Here is a 23,937-nt window from a genome sequence, read left to right as displayed (position 1 = left end):
ACAAGGACTGCTTGATTTTCAGTCATTATTTCAAATAAACAGACTGAAAGTACACAAGCAGCTTTTCTGTTGGTGGTGTTACTGCAGGACCCCCAGCTCAGAGCATGGTTCTGGGGGCAGGAAGAGGGGCTTGGCTCTGCCATTGCCACCTTGCAGCTGGCAAGACACTCCATTCCCCCTTTTGCCCATTTTGCTTAGTTGTCTTTTGAGCAGGAGCTGGCACACAGGACTCTCTGTGACCAATTCATTGCAAATAGAGTAATAAGAATAATAAAGAAGAATGATAAAGCTGCTATTGTGAAGCATATCAGATATGTCACGCATATCTGACATGAGAGCTGTGAAGATGGAAGGACCCTGGGATTTCTGCCCAAATCCTAGTAGTCAAGCTGACTGCATTTATATCAGACTCTATAGGCTTTTTTGCTTTTAAAAATTCCACAGCATAACATTGCTCCTTCTCATCTGAAAAGGTTGGTCTGTGGATGACAAATGTTCCACTTCTGTATTTAGCCTTTACAGTGCCAAGTATACAGAACCTTCTTTTTTGATTCCCCAAAGATTGTGATATTGACTTGTTTGATAAAAAACTTAAAACTTTCTATTGCAAATGGCTTTTGCCAGCAATCATTGAGGCCTTTACAATTTTGCATACTTAATTTTTGTAATATTTTCAAATTTTATTTTAACTTACAATATGGCAAATGGTTCACCAGATGTGAAGGAACCTTGAAGAATAACATTATTGTTATTGTTGTTGTTATTAATCATGACCATGAGTAAAATGAAGAAAAGCAGGCTTCTGTTTTATTTCAATGAAGAACTTGGAAAGACAGCAGCATAATTCATTCCAGTTGGATCAATCACCCCTTTCCTATCTCTGTTATTCAGCCTATTAGGCAGTGGGTTTGGTTCAGATAAAATATTTCAGGACCTGAATAAACCCCAACTTCCCAGCTGTGTTCCTAAAATGTGCAAATATTTGATGTGTCTCAGGTGCATATTGAGAAACCATAAATCTTTCCACTGCCTGTCTGATTACACTGCCTTCTTCTGCAGTCTGCTGACCCACCTGCACTCCCCCTGGGCAATGTCTGTTGTCCATGTAGATGAAACTGGGAAGGAGCAGAGGCAGTGCAAGGTAAAACTGATGGGAGAGAAATGCCATCTCTCTTGCAACTTTTTTAATGAGCTGCCAATCAGGGCATCTCTAGGTACAGAATTTTTCCGGCACATTTCAGGTAAGCTTGATTCAAGGATGCCAGGCCTGCTGTTATGCAGATCATGTGCCCTTCTTGAGGGTTTCTTGAGTCCCTAAGTTAAAAAATAAGATGGCATAAGAAGGGAGGGAGTCAAGTACCAGGAATCAAGTGTAACAGTAAAGACACTTATGCATGTTTGGTAACATACATGAGACAGCACAGAAATTTAACCCATACAAGAACAGCATTTCAGTCAGCATGAGATTTAACAAGATTTTCTTAATTTTTTTTTTCCCCAGACACCTATTCTGGCAGCTCCAGCAACACAGTTGTTTCTTTGGGATCTGTGCAGTGAGCTCTGTCCTGCTGTGGCATGGTTATCTGTAGGGTCCACATTCTCTGTCAGATACCTTTGTTACTCAGTGAGGCATTTCATGTGTTTTACATCCTGAAAAGGTAGTAAGCAACTTGTCTCTTATCAAACTCAGAAGCTCACTGAATGTTTAGCTGCTGATGCAAAATGAATTCTTTCTTGCTGTATAAAATTCTGATAGCAAGTATCAATGTTCTTGGACAATTTGCTTTTGACTCCTTATTTTCTTTTAACGTAGTAGGAGATATGAATAATATGGATCTTACTGATGTCACTGGACATTTTTTGCGTTCAATGAAAAACAACTCCCAAGATCAAGACCACAATGAGGCAAAGAAGTGCTTTAAGGTATGAAGAGGAGTTTCAGGTTTGATCTCACATCTAGTACATACTCTGGAACTCCTCAAATGAAAAATTATACATAAGCAGTATAACATACATGGATACCCACCAGCATCCTTACTGGTTGGGTAAGTGAGACTAAAACCGTGACAGGCCGGATCAGCTAGAGAGGTATGACAAAAGAAATAAAATTAGCAGTCATAGTTGACACTGGTGATGACATTTCTCTAATTAAGCCACCAACATCAGCTCTGCATGGATGCATCAGAGAGGCTAGTTCTTTGCTTTTGGACATGTAGTTTTCATACCATCACCTGGATGGTGTTTAAAACAGTGGCTATCTCTCCAGAAGTGTCTTTCTCATAAAATTACATGCATATCCCAATTAGAGCTTCTTAGATGTCGTGAGACAGAAGAGCATGATACCCCTTGGTGTCCTCTACAGACCCTGTAATGCTGATTAACTTGATTAAGGTTAGGAGATACACAGACTTGCTGACATGAAACCATGACATAGAAAAGTGGATAGGCTGTCCGCAGTCAGATCATGTTTTAGTGGGCTTTCTGTGCAGTGTTGGTGAACCACTTTCTCTCTGCAGTGATGGCTGTTGGATGGAGGAAGCTCAGGTTTCATCCTAGATGCCTGGGAATTGAGACCTGGGAGACTTGCCTCAATCCCTCCCCTCACCCTGTGCTTCAAGTCTGACATTTCCACCAGGTGTGATGTAGCTTGGTCTACATGTGTGTCCACTACTTTAACAGCATTTGGGGGGGTTGGCTCCTTACCTGTCTTCTAGGAGAATTGCCTTAATTTACATTGGCATTCTGTGTTCTACCCTAGATACTGTGAGATAGAGAGTTTTCATGTCAGTGAAAGAGTAAGCGAATTGGAATTCAGTTTTCAGACACATATTTTTTTTAATAATGCAAATGTTACCAGGTTCTGCAGTGATGTTGCTATTCCTTCAGGTCAAGTGTCAGTTTGGAACAAGCACAGACCCAGCACACCTTCATTTCCAAAATTTTCAATTAATATTTTTGTGTATACTTATGAACAACGATATTAAAAATGCTTTTATTGTTGTCATTCAAAATGTTGGAATGAAAACAGTGACTGATTTCATATTACATTAAAGTATGTGTTGCATCAATGAGAATAACCATAGTAGATAACACACTCTATATCATGTACAGTGGCAATATTATACCATGATCTCTTTGTGTAAAATCTTTTCAAGGTATAATTACAAGTTTGTGTATTACTTTCAATCTTGGTAGTTTTAGTTGGTTAAAGGGCTAGAAATGTGTCTATGAGCCGTACCACCTCAAGGACAAATTTACGACAAATCTTTTCTGGTAGCAATACTTGCACGTTTGTTGGCATTGAAAAGTCAAAAGAAAGGTAAAGAAAGATCCAAAAATGGACTCTTGTTCCAGTGTGTTTTCTAGGTGTTGTCTGCAGTGCCCATCTTTGAGCTCAGTGTTGAGCTGCAATTCCCAGTGACAGCCCTTGCACAGAACCAGCATAGACATCAAAGAGCAAGCTGGGCTGTGATTGTACTACTTTAGTGCACAGCCACAAGGTTTTTGAGTTAGGACGCTGTGCTCAGGAAGAAAACAAACCAACAACAGCCTTCTTATGTATTGCAAGCATCTATTAGTACAAAAGCATTTTGCTTTCTGAGATTGCCCTCAAAAATATTCTGACCAATTTTGTTTTTATAGAAAGCTTCTCAGAAATCCTATTTGATTACAGTCTCAGACTAGCCTATTAGAAGTACTGTCTGAATTCAGCACTCTAACTTACAATATAAAGGAACAATATATTATTTTGTAAGGAAAATTTTCTGGAGTGGGATGTGGTTTGCTTACCTTCTTAGTTCTTTGATAAGATACTAGCTTGTTATTATATGTTGACAGAGTGAAGTCTAAGGAATTTATCTTCAAACACAAGCCTTATTTTCTCAGAACCTATTTTCAAAAGCCTCGTAAACCTATTTGGTAAATTACTGTAATTATTTTTTCATTCCCTTGTTCATAGGGGGAAATACAAGTGTGCGCTGTAATTACAAAGGGATTTGTCCACTGCGCAACTTGAGCAAACGTCCCATCTGTATTTTCCCCTCTGATGTAGATGCTTCAGGTTTAAGCCAGTTAAAGAGAGAAAATTGTGCCTATTGCAGAGTGCATTGATTACAGCTTTACTGAGACAGTGGCAAGTTCCACAGGTGCAATGGTCCCCATAAATTATTTGTTTCTCAGTAAAATGAAAGTAGATAATTTTTAATTCTTTCCTTTGGAACAATGCATTTGCTTCAGTGGAAATGAAGAGATATAGAATATACCTGAAATACTGATGGGGCATTGTAAAAAAGTGACTGATATCCTTCAAAATAAAGCAAACTTGAGAGGTATGTGACCAAATACAAGTTCAGTATCTTATGTGAACAATGATGAAAGTGCATACTTTCTTTTACAGTGACTTTAAAGATGATCACTCCAATTCCTCAAAATTCTTTCAGTAGGCCAGTGTCAGGACATCACTCTCAATGAGGAAGCTGAGACCTTGGTGAAACGGTTAAATAAACATATCGTTATTGTCCAGCTTTAGAAGAGGATATTAAATTACATACCAGAAGAGCAGGCCATGTCTGTCTTCAGTGTTAAAGGACATCTGAGTTTCCATTTTCCTGTAGTGCTATGTTCAGTTTTGATTACCTACAGCTCCCAAGTTCGGTTTATTTATCTAAGTGCTATTCTAATATAAACTCACTGAGATCAGCTCTGCCCTTGGTCCAATGAAGGCAGCTGAGTGGGAAATGTGACTCAAGTGATCAAGGACAGAAGTGAATCCATGAATCCATTAGCATTTTCTGAGGTATCTATGTGTTTGGGTTTGCATTCAGATTTTTAGAAGTCCTTTCATATTGGATCAGCAGGTTTTGGAATGGGAATGCCAGTTATAATGCAGGTGATTTAAACTTTAATAAGCTTTCACATGAGCAGTGGCAGCTCTAAAGATTTTTAGTTGGTGAGGTTTTAACAAAAGATTTTGTACTAGATGTATGTGTGCTCATGCATATAAAACCGTGAAGCTTACCGACATGGTATCATGCAGAACAAGAATAGTATCAGTTATCCATTATCAAGATAATACTAACAGGAATATTAGATATTTTTACATTGGTAAAAAGGAAAATATTGCCATTACATTGTAAAGAGCCTTATACCTTTCTCTCTTATACCGTTTCCTCTAGGTCAGCCCAGGTTGCCCCACAGATGACTCAGTGAGCTTGGTAGCACCAGTGAAATCTCCACAGTGACTGCTGCAAGGGTGGGCTAAGCATCCTACCACCCTTATCGTGCTGGGCTTGATGCCCCCACACATGTCCTACTCGGAGATCCTAGTACTAAAGGAGTCAAACTGGCTGTGAAGAAAGCAGGAGAGAGAAGGTGAATGTGGGGAACAAAGAGCAATTCTGGGATCAGCATGAATTTGACATGGTAGCCAAAAGGAGAGCTGGGACAGGAGAGGGAAGGAGAGGTAAGAGGATGAGTTTGCAGTCTTGGTCAGGGCTGGGTGATTGATTACTGGAACAAAAAAAAAGGCAGAAATAGAGTGAGAAAATATGATCCAGGACAAAAAGGAGAGAGAAGAGATGATAGGCAGGAAACACAGGTGATCAAAGAGACTGTGGGAACAGAGAGGGAAGGCGAAAGGATGGGAAACCATTAGAAAAGGGAGATAGGAAGAAGATAGTGCTAGAAGAAGGGAATCAAATGACTGACAGAAATAATGTATATGTGGAAGGGTCTCGCTCAGATAGGTGCAGCAGCAATGCCAATATGAGACTAAAAGCAAAAAGTAACAAAAAAATATTGTTCAGTATTTAATTCCATGGTTGGCTTTAGCTATCAAATAACAGAAAACAGCTGCATTTCACAAAGCAACAACTGGTCTGCAGTTGTAACCTAATCCTTGCATTTGACACTTAGAAAAAAATATTTTCCCTGCACATGTGATCCAGTTATATGACTGGTACCACATTGATGAAATCAGTGAAGTTGTAAACTAAGTTGTTAATAGCTTCTTTTGTCCTCATATTTTTCCCTTGTATATTTTAATCCAATAGGGAAAGGACAGGTTTTAAGAGGGTAGGCATTGTCTTTTTGAGTAAATTTAACCAGTTTGCCCATTCCCTCTCCCCTAATATATGCATCATTGAAAAATAAAACCCTTACAAAAAAGATCAGCTAGGGAATGAAAAGAAGCAGTAAGTGAAGATAAAGATTAATAAAAAGTTCAAAGGTTGAACTATTTATGATCTTGTGTATAGGAATGTAAAATCTGAAAACATTTTAGCTGAGGAGTCAGTGAAGTTCTTTAGATAGGTTTATTCACTCCTTCTGTCACTTGCCCAGAGGTGCAAGGTATTCTAAGAATACTAAGGTGTTCTGTCACTAAAATGGCAGTATTTCTTACATATAATCCTAAAGATTAAGTCCTCACTAACGAAAACATGTAAATAAATGAGCTGTTTTGGTTTTTTTAGAACAGCTAATGCTGGTGGTGCTTTTCATCCCCATTCATTTTGCAAACATCATATGAAGGAGCACAGAGAACTGTAGTGGGTTTTGGAGCAATGGGATGCTGCCCAGAGCTGTTTCACAGAGTGCAGGACAGAAGTGGAAGAAGAAAAATTAAATCCCTACAAAATAGGAAGTATTTAAGTTATTGTGGTCCTATCAGAAAAAATCCAGACAATAAATTGAACAGATCTCAGTTTATCTTTCTTCTAGTTGAAAGATTAAACCAGCTTCAAACCTGAAAATTCAAGGATACTAATTTTTTCCTACCAGATATTAAGGTTACTTAAGTCAGCTGATTGCAGAAAGGCCTTTGCTGGTTTTTATATCCTCTACTTTTTTTCCTTTTGAAGTAGTAGCCTAGGAAAATTTATATTAGTGTGAATTAAAATATTTCAGTTAAAAAATTAAAAATTTCAGTTAAAAATTTCACACCACACATTTGCGATGCAATAAAAATGGTCATAATCTCATAAAGTTCACTTGCACTTTTAAACTGCAAGGCAGATACCATTTCCATGGTTCACCCCCCAGCTTCTCTTGTCCAGATCAGTAAGAATATTGCAGTGTACTGTACTCCTCATCCAGCCTGCAAGACCAGATTCTTTCCTAAATCCCTGTAGTGAGGAGCCCTAGCCCCAAAAGCAGGGAAAGCTTAATTTAGTGTGCCACTTCACAGACACAAGAAATAAATCTGTTGGAAAGCAAGAGTCATTAATTCTGATGCTCATGGAACTGCATATTTACCTGTGAAAACTTTTTTAATCTGACAGCCTTAAATTACTTCAGCTCCTACTTTGTCCCAAATGAAATTAGGTTTTATGAAAAATTCTGAAGGTGATTAATTGGTTTCAAAACCTTCCAAATACACTCAGCATTTCCACTGATATTAGTCTTCTTTTCACAGGAGAGAAATGAGGTTACTGGAAAGCATAATACACCAACCTACTTCTTCTGGATTAAATGTGCTTGAAATAAATGTCATTCATTTTCCCAGACTACAAATTATCTTTTCAGAGTGAGAAAACTTATCTTCATTGTATCATTGTGTTGTGTAACATTTTTCCATGTCACTGTACAAAAAAATTATTTGATATTAAAACTGGAAATACACTGCTCAGGAGACCAAACTCTGCTACATGCACGCTGCAATTATGTGCAGCTTCATTAGAAATTTTACCATCAGTTTCTAAAGGATTGGGATCCTCATTAAATAAGGAATTTAAGTGCCTAAAGAGATTTGGCGAACTAGGTTCAAATCTGCAATTCAACCTGTTGTGTTCTGCTACTACCCATCCTGGTAATCGCTAGACACCGAAGGCGCCAAAGGAGCCCTTGCAGCTCTTTAATTGCTTAGAGCTGTTGTTCTGGGCATTAAAGGAACTGACCTATTTCTGACAGGGCTGAATGTCTTTGCCATCTACCTCATACCTACCAAAAATTATTTCCTTCCAGAGAATGCAAGTGAAACTCCTCTCAAGTGACCTGACACTGACACTACTGTGCAGAAGATGGGTTGAGCAGTTAAACCAGGCTACCCCTGTAGCCGATGGGGAAAAGCAGGTACTTTTAGAGGGACTTCCCTCTGATCTAGTTTAGCTATTTGCCTCAGGATGTGAGGTGTTGCAATTATGCCAGTTATGGCACAGGTTGTCTAGGAAGACTCTTTCCAATTTAGATATCTGCACCGTAGTATTCAGATGAATCCCAAAATAGGTGTTCCCCCCATTTTACATGGCATAGTGGGATATTGTAATAGACATCCCCATGGAAGTTAAGCACACTGAATTGGTGCAGGGCTCTGCAGCACAGACATGTCAGTTCAGCAGAATCACCCTGTGTCCTTGACCACATAGATCCAATTATACTAATGCCCATCCTGGTGGTACCTCAGAGATTGATGTGTTCTGCAGTGTATTAAGTACATATATATATAGCATAATAATACAGTATATTATGCACTATGTAAGTCCTCTACTAGGCCCAGCACAGCAGAAAATCTCAAAATGTGTCCAGCACACAGAAATCCACCTAATGCTTTTGACAAAAGTCTGTTCTCAGCCTCTTTTCCTATCATCTCAGCTCATGATGGGAGGGAGAGGTAGCATGAGAGGCTGGACCACTTTTCCCCTTCCCAGAAGGGATCCCTGAGGGAAGCTGCTGGCAGGAGTCTCTCAGTCTTCCTGTGCTGCAAAGACAGTAAGAGCCCTGATCCAGAAGAGGTGTAAGCAAGATCCTGACTCTGCAGCTTGGTATTCACTGGAGCATGAGTCCTGGGCCCCGGCCAACAACACCTGGACTGAGCTTGGGTCCTAAATCCTATGTCCTTGTACTGGAACTGGGGATATCGAGAACAATACGAATAATGTGGAATTTCAATGGACCGTAAAAAATTACCCTCCAGCATTAGGAAAAACAACATACTCATTTAGCCACCCTATTATCAGTAAGCCAAGGAAATGTGGTATTAAGGACACAAATACATAGTGCATTTAACACTGTTCAATAATGATGGAACAGAAGAAACCTGCCTTCTTCAAAGATTTGCTATGCCCTTTTGTCTTTTGCAGCACTGAATAGGAAGACTGTCTCAACAATTCATACTCCAGCAGCACATCAGTATGCTCAGTTATAACGCGTTTTGGTCTCACAGAAGATCTTACAGGACAGCTTGTTAGAGAAGTAATCTGTTATGGATATGATATTAAAATATATTTATAATCTTAGGATCCTAACCAGTACATGATAACTTATTTTAGTACAGCTCTTAAACTACATTTAATGCCCCAATAGATAGTGAAGGCTGAGTGCCTGGAAAAAACAAAACTATTGCACAATTGCACATTTTCAGGAGAACTTTTTTTTAAGGGGACATGGCAGCATACATCTTTATCAGATCATCACTGGTGACTTGAAGAGAACTTAGAGCTAGAACCAAAGAGAGCGTAGGTGGACAGACCTCCCAGGAAATCAGTGAAGGACTTCTTCTTCATCACAGATGATCCGCCCCAGTGATACCACACTCAATTTTATTGTGTTCTGCTGCTTTATCAATTTGTTCTGTTTCTTTGGAAAGAACTGCCATAACTTGGCTGTGAAGTGAGTGAGAAAGTAGGTGTTAAGTTCAGTATGTAAGGAAAGTCTCAGAGACTTTTCTTTCCTTGACCAGGTGTGAAGGTCTGCAGGTCTACTTCTCTAGCCTCTTTTTCTTGGACATATTGCAGTTCATAGCACACAAGAAAGAATTCAGCTGCAAGTTTCAGCAAGTTTTAAACATTGCTAAGTGGGTTTTCTGTTAATTTCCCATCATATTTTCACACTGTAACAGGATTTTCTTTTTTATTGTAACACATTATTGCACACTCCATGCTCGTAATTACCTAATATTTCCATGCTCTATAGATTTCTCTTGATTGTTAATACTAAAAGGCTTATTAATATCGTCTCTATCAGCTTATGGTCTCCACATATACTTAAATGGTTGGCAAACTTAGCATAGGATAAATGTCACTTTTAAAATATGTTACAAACAGAGTAAAGTGGAGGTTAAAAAAATAGAGATTAGAGTGTTGAGTAAATGTCATGACTGCAAGAATCAATTGAAAATGAGCATTCTTGCTATCCTTAGCTGGGATGAAAAGAGATTTCTCCTCCCCCAAGTCCAGTCCCAGAGGAGTACAATCAGGATGGTACTAATGAGCAGAAAACTCGCAAGGTAGGGGTGATGTTTCCTTCAGAAACACTATATGCATTGGTGCCCTCAGCCCCCTACGGACCTAAAATCTGTTATTGTTCCTCTTGGGAGGTCCGTTTACACTTAACACACATCTGGCTTAATTAGGATGACAGCTGCTGCAGGTACTATTGGACAAGGTCCAGGCATCAGAGTGCATTAGCATTTGTTTAATGGTTTAACCTTTCATAATCTGATCTCCACTGCGTAAATGAACCAGAGAGATATCTTTTATTACTTGTTAATGTGTGTTGTGTGTGTATTCGCATACTCACACAAACATGCAAGCAGTCCACATCAAATGTGTCCCACCATGCACTGAAAATCAAAATCTTTTCCGAGTGTAAACTTTTGATTAAATAAATGCAGCTCCAAATACAGCAAAAACAAATATGGTTAACAGTGAAGGCTGCAGCAACTACACTGTATGTAAAGACAGAAGAAAATTCAATTACTTCCGTGTACAGAAAGTCACCACCACATACTCACAACCAGATTTTGTATACCTATGATTTTCATGTTTTAATTAAAAAGAAACAAACCAGGACAGAGAAAAAGAGATTATAGTTTTTGCTGTCTACGTAAATGAAGCCAACATAGGAGGTGGTCCAGCACAGACTCATGTTTGGCAATAAAGCTCATGTTCTTAATATTTTAAAATAGATCCAATGAACAAAATAGGCCTGATTCTTCCCCTATTAAAAGCAGAGTAATTCATTCAAAGTCACTGGAAATAATCTGGTTTTACACTTGGGTACCTGAGGGAAGAATATGGCTCAAATGATTAGGCATGTGCTTTGTTTTCCCAAGAGAACCCTTTCCACGTATCCACTGAAAGCATTTTTTTCACTTTTAAATATTCTTTTATGTCTAGTTGGCTTCTTTCCACAGTAAATCCCTGTAAAAATAGCCTTTGGCAAGGCAGCCAACTTCAGCACAAGCCCAAACCTTATTGTATCATTGAAAGCAAAACCAAATCCAAAGGCACCTTTCCAACACCAGCCAGCTTTCTTTATACGCTGCTCATTTACCTGACAAATTATTTTTCACCATTCTACTGACTCCCAGACTACAATACTCCACATGTTTAGAGACTTTGAATATCAAAACAAAGAAAATCTTTGTATAGTGAAGAATCCCATTGAAATATTAATAAACTAAGCCCTTCCGGATGTTCTCTTTCAGTGTATGCTCTTGCCATGGCCTTAGCATGCATCAGATCTTCTCTGTGGTTTGGTCCAGACAGAGGAGAGCAGCCTTCTGCACTTGCCATGTAATGAGATATTTCTTTGGCTGAGGTACTGCAGTTTTGTGCTGCATTGCTGAGGAGCAGAGCTTTCATCTCTGCTCCAAAACCTATACCAGGGCTGGACCCACATTTTAAGAGATGTGTTTCAATTTTTTTGCCCATGTGGGACATTTTGTCATTGCCTGTCCTCTGTGGGACTCTGTCAGGTTGTAATATTTCTAGATGAAGCAGCTCAGGGTACCAATACCACACAATAGGGAGTGCATGTGGAAACGTGGTTAGAAACAGTCAGTATATTAACATATTTGACTATTTAAGGGCAAAAACATAGAAACCACATTCTCCAATCTTGTGCATAGTACATTTTCACACTCTAATTCCCTTTAAGTAGAGAATTTTCTTCTCTGTTTAAGGGAGCAAATTTCTACATGAGCAGCATAAACAAAATTTTAATGAGAATATTGTGGGTATTGACTGGATCAGGGTTTAAGACCCATTACACAGCTGATGTCCAGGCATTTTTGGTACTTATAGCACTTGTTATTTCATGTGTAAACTCTCCTAAGCCATTTCTAAATCATGCAGTAGAGTTTGGTATACAGACTCTTATACTAGCAGAGTAATGGTTGTGCTGGAAAATCCACTCAGGGGCACAAGACCCATGAGGACTTAATGTAAGATGTATCGTGATGTACCCTTGCTCAATTCCAGCAAGTGTCACACATTTAAGTTCTAGGGGAGGGGTGGGAAAAGAACCAATGTAGCATGAGGCAAAAAAGAGAGAGTGACTTGAAGTATTGGGGCCTTGCATCTTTTGGGAAAAGCTAAAATATTTAAAAAAATGCAGTAGCCTTTTTTTTTTTTTTCTGATCACACAAGTCTTGTCAAAGTCTTCTCTTACTTGAGGAAATAGACACAGGATTTTTCCTGCTCACACTTCCAGAAAGTTCTGTACTGGAAGTAATACAGTACTGCTGCATAATGTAGTTTCCTATATAATTTAGCATCCTTTTTGATGGCATACTTGAAAAAGTTTTTCAGGAATCTTTTTGCCTCTGTTAAATGATGCCCAGTTCCACACGAAATATAATTACTTTAGGACTGATTATGGTCTCCTGCTGAACCTCTCAGCTAGTGTGACAACTTAAAATTAACTTTGCACAGATAGAAGTAAAAAGCTGTTGTTGAATGTTAAGAAAAAAAAGAAACAGAAATAAATAAATAAATAAAACAAAAAACAAAACAAACAAAAAACCCCCCAAAAATCCCAAAAACAAACAAACAAAAACAAAACAAAAAAACAAACAAACAAAAAAAGAAAACAGAGTTGGATGGCATGGTTTGGTAATATTGGGTCTCCACAGCTCTGTGTTCAAGAGGAGTTCTGAAGAAAATTGATTTAGGATTCTTTAAATGCTTAAAATCAGCTACACACTTAAATACTTTGCTGAATTGCTACCTCACCCCAGAGAAAAAAAATAGCTCACTCTAATCTCATTTGTATCAGATTTCCATTCCCAGCCTCCCTGAAAAATCAATTTACAGAATGAAAATTAATCCCTACTCCAAATGTGACCAAAAATGTTTTAATTTCTGAATAAAGTTTGCTTTTAAGAAGATAAAATCCAACTACACCATGAGGCAGACAAAGTATCATCTTACAATATACCTTTATTTCTGATTGCTTGCCTTGGTTTGTGCTTCTGATTTATGGAAGGAGTTTCTGGAGTTCTGTACCCTCTATCTCCTAATATGTGCTATTGTGTGCATTTACTGCAATTATTAACAGCGACAACATTTCTTAGGTGGTTTTTAAAAGGGAAATGAATCGTTGCCTAATATTTGCAAGTGGAGAAATAGTGGTACAGAGAGCTGAAAATAGTGTGACTAAGAGCCATGGCTGGTAGATGAAGGCAGGAGACAGAAGCAGTAATCATGAAACCAGGTCTAGTGTTGGAAGCACACTGTCTTTCATCAGAAGTCCTGGAAACCACAACGAGATGTCATTAACTTCAGGTGTTTATATATTTTGCCAAGGAAATGCACCACATCAGGATAAATGTTCTATGTCTTTGCCATCATCCTAACACCTTGATTTTCTGTGCAAAATCTTTTCTTTCTTCTGATGGAGGCCAGTCATTCTGGAGAGCACACAATGGCTGAGGGCGCCATGAGGGACTGAATCACTTCAGCAGCTTACTTCATTCAGTGTGGGGAAACACAGAAATCCATGAAGGGTATTCTTCCACTTTATGACAACAATTGTAAAGCTGTTTCAAGTGTCCTTCCAAAATAATCTCAACTGTGACCATAAAAGCAAGTCTATGGCATAACTGAACATTTTTTCAGTTGGAGAATTGAATCTTGTTTCTCTTCTTAAAGTCATGACTTTTGACTGTGGGCTAGCAGCTTCAAGAGAGTGACTAAATTCAGGTAGAAAATTATATGGAAAAAAAAAAAGAGAAATAATGGTCAAAAAACTGGGTGTGTGCTGCAATGAGAAGAAAAAATTGAAAATTATCCCAGAGTTTAAAGACTTGCAAAACAAAAAGGATTATGGCATTTTGAGAAGTACCTTCTGGAGAGAAAGGATGTATTTAAGCGACACAAAGTTACAGTTCTTGTAAACAGTTTTCCAATAAAACATTTTTCTCTGTTAATGTTGCTCATTGGCTGCCTCAGCGACCAAGAGCGAGAGTCCTGGACAGTTGGTGTAAAGCAGATTATAGACGCTCCTCATTTTTGAAATGGAAACCAGATGAAAAGTTTGAACATTGCAGTCATGGACTGGCTCTCTGCAAATATTTAAAATATTGCACTAAATATCTCTAAGGGAAAGTTAAAAATGATGATACTCTGCACTGAAGAAAAATTACATTAAGTGTTTCCTGTTATTAAAATCACTCTGTATGACAGTGAGATTATAATGAAAATGCAGTTCCAGCATTAGAAGGGTAGGAGATCTAGTAATTTTTGCACAGAAACAGCATGTGCCTGTAAGTCAAATTCAGTTACAACAGTTTGACACCTGCCTGATTACTGTGGTCTTAGTCACCAAATATTATCTATCTAACCAGCACATCTTTGGAGAAAAAAACACAACATTAAATTTTTCTATTACATAGCGGCTCTTTTATTGGAAGGGTGAAGGGATTCAGATGTCTGCTGACTTTGCGGGGAAAGCTGCTGCAAAGAGGAAGGGTCTGTACAAATCCCTTGGCTAACACCCCATGTCAGTGCCATCCCATGGGCAAATCTCCTTGGTGGCATCTGCTTACAATTGCCGGGTGAAACAAAATTACTGAAAAGAAAGAATTTTAAACTCCATAGCATTTAAGTAAAAGAAAAACAAATTATTGATTTCCTCTGAGAAGTAATTTTAGGCTTTGGGCTAAAATATTCCGCTGCTGAACTTAACTGGTTTCACTTCACCAAGATAAACCACTAAGCTTTAGACAAGTGATAAATTAGGTGTGCTTATACGCTGCCTCAGCCTACCACAGTGACATGAGATCTTGGATGGTTCTTTCCACAACCCACACTGCTATTTCTAAATTATAAACTAAGGGAAGCAGTCCTCAAAAGGCTACCTTCCCCCATCAAATCTATAGGTCTGGTTGGGCAAAGCAAGGATGAGTAGGAGATAGGATTTTAAGAAGGTGGAAGGTTTAAATTCCTGCTCCCATTTCCCATTTTTACCTTCAATGAAAAAGCTTCATGGAGAAAGCTTCTTACCACATGAAGGCTACCATGTTTTATAGCTGACTCTCCTGCAAGAGCAGCAGGCTTGCTGGGGCAGTCCTGCCCTCCCTCTGCCCATCCCCAGTAGCTGGCACAAGGAGGATTGTGGGGGGACCTGATTCTTTGCAACTGAGCTATCACTACGCACTTTAGTTAAGTAACAATTTTTTGTTTAGGGAATCATTTTATGAGTGTTGTTCCTGAGATATGATGCTTTCTTTGTCTAAATAGGCAATGGTAACTTCTCTTGCTCTGGACCTCCGACTGTTACTGTGGTTCCAATTTCTCAGTGCTTCAGAGCAAAAATTGCCATCAACAGAAAAAAAAATAGGAGACATGCTTCTGTTTGTCATGAAACATGGCCACAGTTAAATACAAACCCGAGAATTCAATTCCCTCCAATTTAAAGGTGAAGTTTAGGAAAATAATTATATAGGCGCTCAAAAGAGAAAAAAAGAAGCCAAACAAAAACCTCAACTAAAATAAAACAAAACAATTCAAATATCTGTAAAGTTATGTGGTTAGCTGACCTCAGCTTTTTGTTTTGTTTTGGTCTTTCCTCCTGCATTGGAGGAGAGCACAACATGTGGTGGAATGAAGTCTCCTGATCTCTTTATTGCACTGGAAAGCTACAGCTTCTGTATGTTGAGTCATGCCCTGAGCCTAAACCTGTGTAGCTTGTTCAGCAAAGAGGGAAAACATGATGGCAGCTGCAGAACATTTGATTCACTGAGGCCTGCTGTGACACAGGCCAAAAGGCTACAGTGAAAAAACAACAGAACATTCTTATTTTACCATTTTCTTCCTAATCTTAAAATATATGTATATATTCATTCATGTCTTTCTATGTTGTTAGACAGGAATTTTTAAGAGGGATACAGGGAGTTTTATTATCCTCTAAGATTTCCATTGAAGTATAATTTGAACACAAACATCTGTGTTGTTGGGACTAGTCTTTTCCTACAGATAGTAGTTCTCCAATTGACTTTACAAAGCCAGCAATTACATGCGACAAACACTATGCAACTCTCATTTAGGTAAAAAACAACATGCTTCCTATGCCATTGCCTATTATTAGAGAGGAAGCACACTGTTTCAAGTCTGTTGAATTTGAGCAATATTTCTAGGACTAGTATATCTCATCAGTTCCTCAAAGAGGAGTTAAAAAAATGTGGAAGATGGAACAAAAGATACAAAATCTTGCTCTTTCCCAGAAGGTCTTTTCCTTCCTCTTTTGTTTTGCCAGCATTACATATTTTCTCACCTGCCATGGGGGATAAAATCTGGTCTTATGCAGTTACTTAACACATTAGACTTCATGACAGTAAAAATAATGCATTTAAATGTGATATTTGTGACTATGTGCCCAGCATAAAAAAAAAAAATCACTTCCTTAAATTCAATTTAGGCCTAAGGGATTCTGAGTGCAATTATAGTGTTGACTGGATAAGTACAATTGCTTAAAAATGCAAGGATATTTCATCAGCTATTCCTGAGGCTTGTAGGTTGTAGACCCAGAGAAACTGTCCATGGAAATAAGGACAGGATGTGAAAAGCTGGTTCAGTTATATCCAATGATAAAGGTAATCAAAAGTATTAAATATTGAAAACGCAAAATAGTCTGTTGTAGTCATCAGTTGAAGCAAACTGATAAAAACTTGAAGAGAAGTGATGTAGCAAATGGGAGATGCACATTTTTCTTTAGATAAGTTATACAAAAATGCAGAGAATTTTGGATGTGGTATGAAAAGATTCAAGCATGCCTATCATATGACTGTTGCCTTTTGTAGCTGAGTATACATACAAGCAAGAACAGAAAGTATGTACATATTTCAGGTGATGCTAAGTTTTCTGTGAACAAAAAAGATAGCTCAAAATGTAAAATGAATACTTATATGACTATTTATAAAATATGAAATTAATAATTCACTGAGAATCAGCTAAACTTATGACTACTAACATTTCTGAAAAGGTATTAGTTACTGGTATTGTACTTAATGTATAAAATACAAAACATGCAGTGTGCCGACAGTTATCTTCTTGTAAAAGCACGTGTTTTCAAAATGCGGGTAGAAACTGCTGTACTACAAATAAAACTGGAGTAGGACAGATTAAATAGCATGAGAATAGTCCATATATTCTACTTTAAAAAGCAAAACCAATAGACACAATAATATTTAACTGACAAATAAGAGTAATTTAATGCCTTCTGAGATTCTTCTCACAGATTCTATTATGAAAGTATTTTTTTATTTAAACAAAAACCAAGTTGTCCGAAATATGATAGGTTTGGAAAAGAAAAGAATCTAGGTATTTTGTTGAGGAAGGGTTTCTCTAGGTTAAATTAGTCATAACTTGTTCTTGGAAAAACATACAAAGAAAGGATAAGTCAAATTCTTCTGTAATATGCATGTAGACAAGAACTGCATTTGAAGATTAATTATCTCATTATTTTGCTAATATGCTGTAATTAAGTGAGCTATAGCACAGAAATTACTAAATGTGGGATTACTATTCCAGATTTGAACTAGCTTGTATCTCAGAAATGTTCTTCACTACACCTCAGCTTTAGGACATAATCATAATTAAATTACCACTTTATTTGATGCAGCTGTTTCATAAATTTGCACTTCAAAATAGTTCCATCAGTCACCATGTCATTTCCTGTGTTTTTTAATTATTGGCTGGTAAAAAAATTAAACCCAAGTAGTTTAACAATAGCACAGTAGCTTTTCCTTACACTCAAATTAGGCCTAGGGGATTCTGAGTGCAATTATGGTGTTGACGGGATTAGTTCAATTGGTTAAAAATACAAGGTTATTTCATCAGCTATTCCTGAGGCTTGTGGATTATGCCCAAGAAAATGAGGATTTAATTTCATCTGAATTATTTCCATTATTTCTAAAAAAACCCCATAGACACAGAAAGAAGCTTGGTAGTTATACCAGGACTGAGAAGACAGAACTGAATGAATGAAATGTCAATGGGATTTTTACCATTACCTTCCAAAAAGTCAGGCTTTCAGCCTAATCTACACTTCTAATGTAAGAAACACATGACATTAGCTTTTGAGGGTGTTCATATTTACTTCAGATATGCTCTAAATAGAATTTGTGTATTTTTTCTTACGTTCCAGTTTCCAGTATTCAGTATTCATCATTACTTGTGAAACACAGAATTCTCTGTAAAAGCTGGATACCAAGCCTGCTTGAACTTTTGCCTTTTGTAGAGGTTGCGTTTAAAGGGACATAACACCATGGCAGTTTGCCACAGATCACTGCTCCTGTAGTACAGTCAGGTATGGGCAGCTGTGCTTGTCTGGTATTTTAATACCTGACTGCTTCAAGTCAGATGTCATTCCAGAGCTATTACCATTACTCAGAAATAGCTGGAATGATAGCTGTAGGCAGTCTACCATTTTCAGGAGAGATATTGGTTCCTTGGTAGTCCTGAAATGTGCAAAGCCGCACTGTAGTATTTCTTTTAGACATGATTTCAATTAGAGGACATGGTTATCAGTCCCTATTGGCATTCTTTATAATAATCTGCTGTATGCTAATATGCAATATCATTAAAGTGACATTATTATTCATGAATACATTTGGAAAATCTCATTCATCATACATCCCTTAGAAAAACTAAAATAACAAATATAATATTTCTGGGACGTCACAAATTGGAAGCATCATGACTAACTACAGTACTTTGCTTATGAAAACATTTATTTTCATTCTTATATTTTGTGGATTTTGAACCTTTTGAATGCAGTGGACAGAATGTTGCCTCAAACTACCAAAATATATTGTGGATCTTCTTTGCCATTCTCCTGAGGCAACAAACATCCTATCAAAGCTGCAGGTGGGGAAGCCCTCTTTCCGCAGGAAAATGATTCAGGATGTTTCTACTGAAGGATTTCTACCTTATAAAGTCTATAACATCTTGGTATCATCCAAAGGTCACTCAAATGGAGCAGAATACGTACATTTGTAACAAGTAGGACAGTGATACTAAGAGACGCTTCACAGCTATGGAATACAAGGAGAAACAGCCCAAGCTATAAGAAAACATTCCTGTATACAAGGGGAAAAAAAATAAATCATATTTTGAGTTTGGTGAGACCTTAAGTAAAACCTATGGGAAATACAGGCAATAACAATGGATCCTTTTAAAGAAATCTGACTTTTAAGGAAATTTTATTAGAGAAAAAAACTGTCAAACTTAAATCTTCAGTGGTTATCAATCATCATAGCTCAATCTATTTGAGTGTCACTATCCCAATATGCATCAGTTGTGACTCTGACCTTTCAGTGGTTAGGTACCAGCCTGATAAATTAAGATAATGAAGTACTCAAACAGATATGTACCATCTAAAAGGTAATATACAGTTTCAGATAAAATCATGTTATTCATGGATAGATATAGGAGGTTCTTCATGTATTTTATTGCCAGGAAACTGACAATAAACACGGTAAAGCACATGCAGAAAGATTAACTTTTAGTCCTTTGAAGATGTCAACACATAAATATGTAAAACTTACAAAAACTACATTATAAAACCTTTTGTATTTCTTGAACAGCTAAAATTAATTCTCTTATTACAACTGTGAAAATCCTCTTTTACAAAAAGTAAAAGTAAGTAGCAGGCATCAGTAAACCTGGCTCAGCAGGATTTCAGTGTGCAAATCTCCATCTTAGCATTACTTTTTTTATTTAGCTAAAATAGGATCGCTTCAGAACACTATTGCATTTTTTGAGCAATACAGTTGCATATCAGTACATGGATTTCACAGATTAGGCATCTCTTTTAGAATAAATTAAAACTCTTCCGAATATGAAATATAATATTTTACTTTATCACCACTTTTTTCCTCTCCTCCCAAAAGAGGAAATAAATCCTATTAACAAGAGCTTGCATCTATAGTAATCTGTGATTGCATGGTTATGTCCATGAACAGGAAATTGGTCTCAGTGATATGACCACCAAATCTGTTATATTCAGATTCCAGACCACAACTGATGCTGATTAATTAATTTCTATACCTCTATAATAGATGTTGCTCTGTTAATTCTGTGCATACAATAAAAGAGGTGATGCAAAGCATGATAAAGTATGCTGGAAAAGTGAAAAAATGCAATGGCAATAGTTATAAAAGGTGCACTGTAATACAGTGGATGCAATTAATACACTTGATATTATCTATAAAAAACCTGATCCTGTTCTCACCAGGGAAGCAGGCTGTGCTATATGCTTGATCTATGGAGGCCCTCTGCATTTTAATGTGACCAGACTAAATTATTTCCCCTGCATCTATTTAAAATGTGCCCAAATGATGTCATTTCAGGGTAGACAGCTTGTATTAAGACAAAGAAATACAGGAGGAATGCTGAAAAATATTAGTCTCATGTATATAAGCACATTCCATAATGTTCAGCCTGTAAAGCTTTTTCATTTTTTTTCCCATAATCAAAATAACATGGGAAGATACACAGCTCCTAATTTATTCTTCTTCTTAATTATGCTCTACATGTGTAATATGGTAGTTAGTGGTTAGCGGTGAAAAAAATATTTATCTCTAAAAAACATTTCTACGTTATCGTCTTTATCATCCCCAAAATAAGGAAGTTGGGAGGGGGAATATTCAATGGATATATTACAGTGTTATGGTTTTCTGTCTGTTAAGTATTTTTGATACTTATGTGTCAGTTTTCTAAGATGATGAGCAGGCAAAGTCATTTGTCTTCCATGTCTCAAAGGACATAACAGCATGATGAATCAGCCCATTAAGCCTCAGTGGTGCACATGTTGCCTTTTATCCTTTTCTACCTCTGATGAACCGTGTGCTGATGAAAATCAAAACATGTAAGTGTGTGTAAGAATGGTGAAAACTTGTTAGATGTTGAAATTACAGCAGAAAAAACATTCAAAAAGATTCAGCAGCCTGCAGTGGCTGACATCCCTGTTCGGATATTACAGCATACAAGCCGTGGCCACATCCTGCAGTCCGTGGGATCCCTGCCCTTGTCTGAGGCGGGATTAGAAGATGTAAAAGCCCTTTTACTTTCTTCTAAGCAAATTCAGACTCACCAGGCCTGTAATTGGGCCCAGTGTAAGGACTTGTGCTCCTGCCAATCCCATGTTGCCATATGTCCCCCTTTCCGAGCTGTCCCATGTTGCCATCTGTCCCCACGCCAGCCTGGCCAGTCAGGGCCATCTGTTTCTGCCTGTTCCATCCCATGGGGCCAGCTGTCTCACCCCTTTCCAGGCTGGTGCAGCCACACACCTTGTCTGGAGGTACAAATTCCTACCAGTCATGGATAAATATGTGCTAAAAGGGACAGAAAACATGAGCAACAGCCTAAAAAAAAATCAATTTGTTCTCTCTACATTTCTTAATTAGTCTCTAGTAGAAGTTTCACCATGAAAAGTTTTTTGCAAATCCTCATAAGTTCCAGCACTGACATTTTATTGAAACTCAGCCCAAGTGGTAAAATTGGTACTGGGAGACAGTGGGAGCTGATTTTGCAATGTGCAAAAATCACATTACAAAACCTGTTACTGTGGTGCCAGGTAGGAGCTCATCTGGGAACACAAGTTTACAAATCTGTTCCTGTACCTTCATAAGAGCCTAGCTTTGAGTCTTCAGAGTTATTAAGCTTATCTCCAATGCAGTACCATTAAGGTGGTGGCACACAGGGAAATAAACCCATCTACTCTCCAGCTTTTTGGAAAGTGTCAGTCTACAAAACTATATTTAACCAAATCAGTGGAAAAAATGGAAACGCTTTTGAATTCCTATGAAAAAGCCATTTCCTTGGTCACTGTGGGCTGTTAGTTGTATCTGGATGAGGGACATGGGGAGAATTTTCCACTTTACAGTCACATATTCTCACATTCCTGCTCCCTACTGGGACAAAACACAGGCATACACCAGCTGTCCATTCTTCTTCCCTCCTATCTTCCCACAATCTGGTTTTCACAGTTAAGAAAACTGGAGGTGTGGACTGGACATGAGCCATCATTTTTCCTAGCAGGTAAGTCTAGACATAGCTTATAATACCCTTCATACCAGTTCTCTTCCCTCATTTCCAATCCGTAGCAAATTTTTACTTACTTATATTGAAATCAGTATTTTTAAGTGTTCCAATTTGATTGATGCCATGGAGAAATCAGTGTCATTATTGCTGCAAAATATTTAGGGAGGGATTGTTTCAACATTCTGGCTGTTTATCCAATAAAATATTTTCCATGAAACAGGGGAGGTTAAAATATGAGATTTGAAATCCCATATGCATTGACGTAGATGCTATAACTTCTGCTGGTTTGAGTAGGGCCACAAAGCCACCCTGTGGTGAATATTCTGCTCAGTTTCTCTCTCCACATGTCTAATCTGTTTAGGTGCTTCTGAAGTCAGCAACAATATTATCCTGGTACTAAATATGTGAACAGCAATCTGATGCAAGTTGGAATGTTTTATTTCATTGGAGAATAGCGTCTTATTAAATCAAAGACACAAATAAATCTTTTTCTCCATTATTTTCATGAGGTTCAGGTTAGATATCTATGGTTTAGCTCACAGCTGTATACTTTCTCTGGGCTCTGCAGTAAAGGTCTTGGGTGGTTGTCAGAGATTGTTTTGGCTTAAAAAAAGCACAAAGAATTTTAAAATGATTTCACAATATGTAATAAGGAATGATAAGTTGCACTGACAAAATAAAATTTGTATTTTAAACATTAGCACCACGTTGTTAATCTTAAAAAGAAATTTATTCTTTAGCAGAAAATCTGACTATATTATGTACACCTCAAAGTATTATCTTGTTGCCTTTTTAAAAGATTGCTGATGAATATTGGAATATGGCTTCATATAAAGTTACAGCCATGATAAATGCGATATTCTACTGAAAGCACTGTCTGACCCCAGACGGCAAAAAGAGCAAAATGAAGAAGGAACTGTGTATGCAGCAGGATCTTATGTTATTACTTACTCCAGTAAGGGACAGTTACAACTGAGATACTTCGGGTGAATGCAGGGTGAGAGAATAACTCACTAGACCAAATGCTGTTCGTAAGCCTCTGGTCAAAGTCTGAACTCAGCTGAAGTTGGAGCCATTCTGTTCGACAGCATAGGAGAGATCTGGCATCATTTGCCCCAGAGATGGGAATCCACAGTACCAGCTATGGCTGCTCATGGTCCCTGGCATGGCAACTAAACGTAAATAACGTACGAAACATGTGGCAAAGTTGGCGTCCTGGTGATGAGTTTAGTGACACCAACCCAGTGCATTGGCGGCTTTTGCATCAGAAAGCCAAACCAAAGCAAAAGCCATTGTTTCCATAATTTCCTTACTGTGCACAGGCAGTGCTCCTGGGGGTCAGGATACAGGGAGCGTATGCTGTCTGTCCACTGCACTGGCAGCAGACTGCACAGCCACGGTGAGATAGAGTTACCCACCAAAGAGTCTATGGTTGGTTTTGATAACACATGAACAGATGCTGTCAGGCCCTACCCAATGCTTGTGCAGTTCCAGAGAAGAGTGTCAAAAGGGAGGAAAGGGGGAAAGAAAATCCCAAGATGTAGTAGAGGTACATTATCAGTCATTCTGCTATTATGAAAATGAACAGCAGGTAGTCCATTAAGCCCAGCCTTTTCACTGAACAATTGGAGGTCTGATAGCCATTAGAAGCAGGTCATATTTTATAGTAGTTGAC

Source organism: Pipra filicauda, unplaced genomic scaffold (genome assembly GCF_003945595.2).
Source record: "Pipra filicauda isolate LSUMZ 115617 unplaced genomic scaffold, ASM394559v2 scaffold142_size1944046_pilon, whole genome shotgun sequence".
NCBI lineage: Eukaryota > Metazoa > Chordata > Aves > Passeriformes > Pipridae > Pipra > Pipra filicauda.
The sequence above is the reverse complement of the archived record's forward strand: the minus strand, read 5'-3'. Positions refer to the sequence as shown.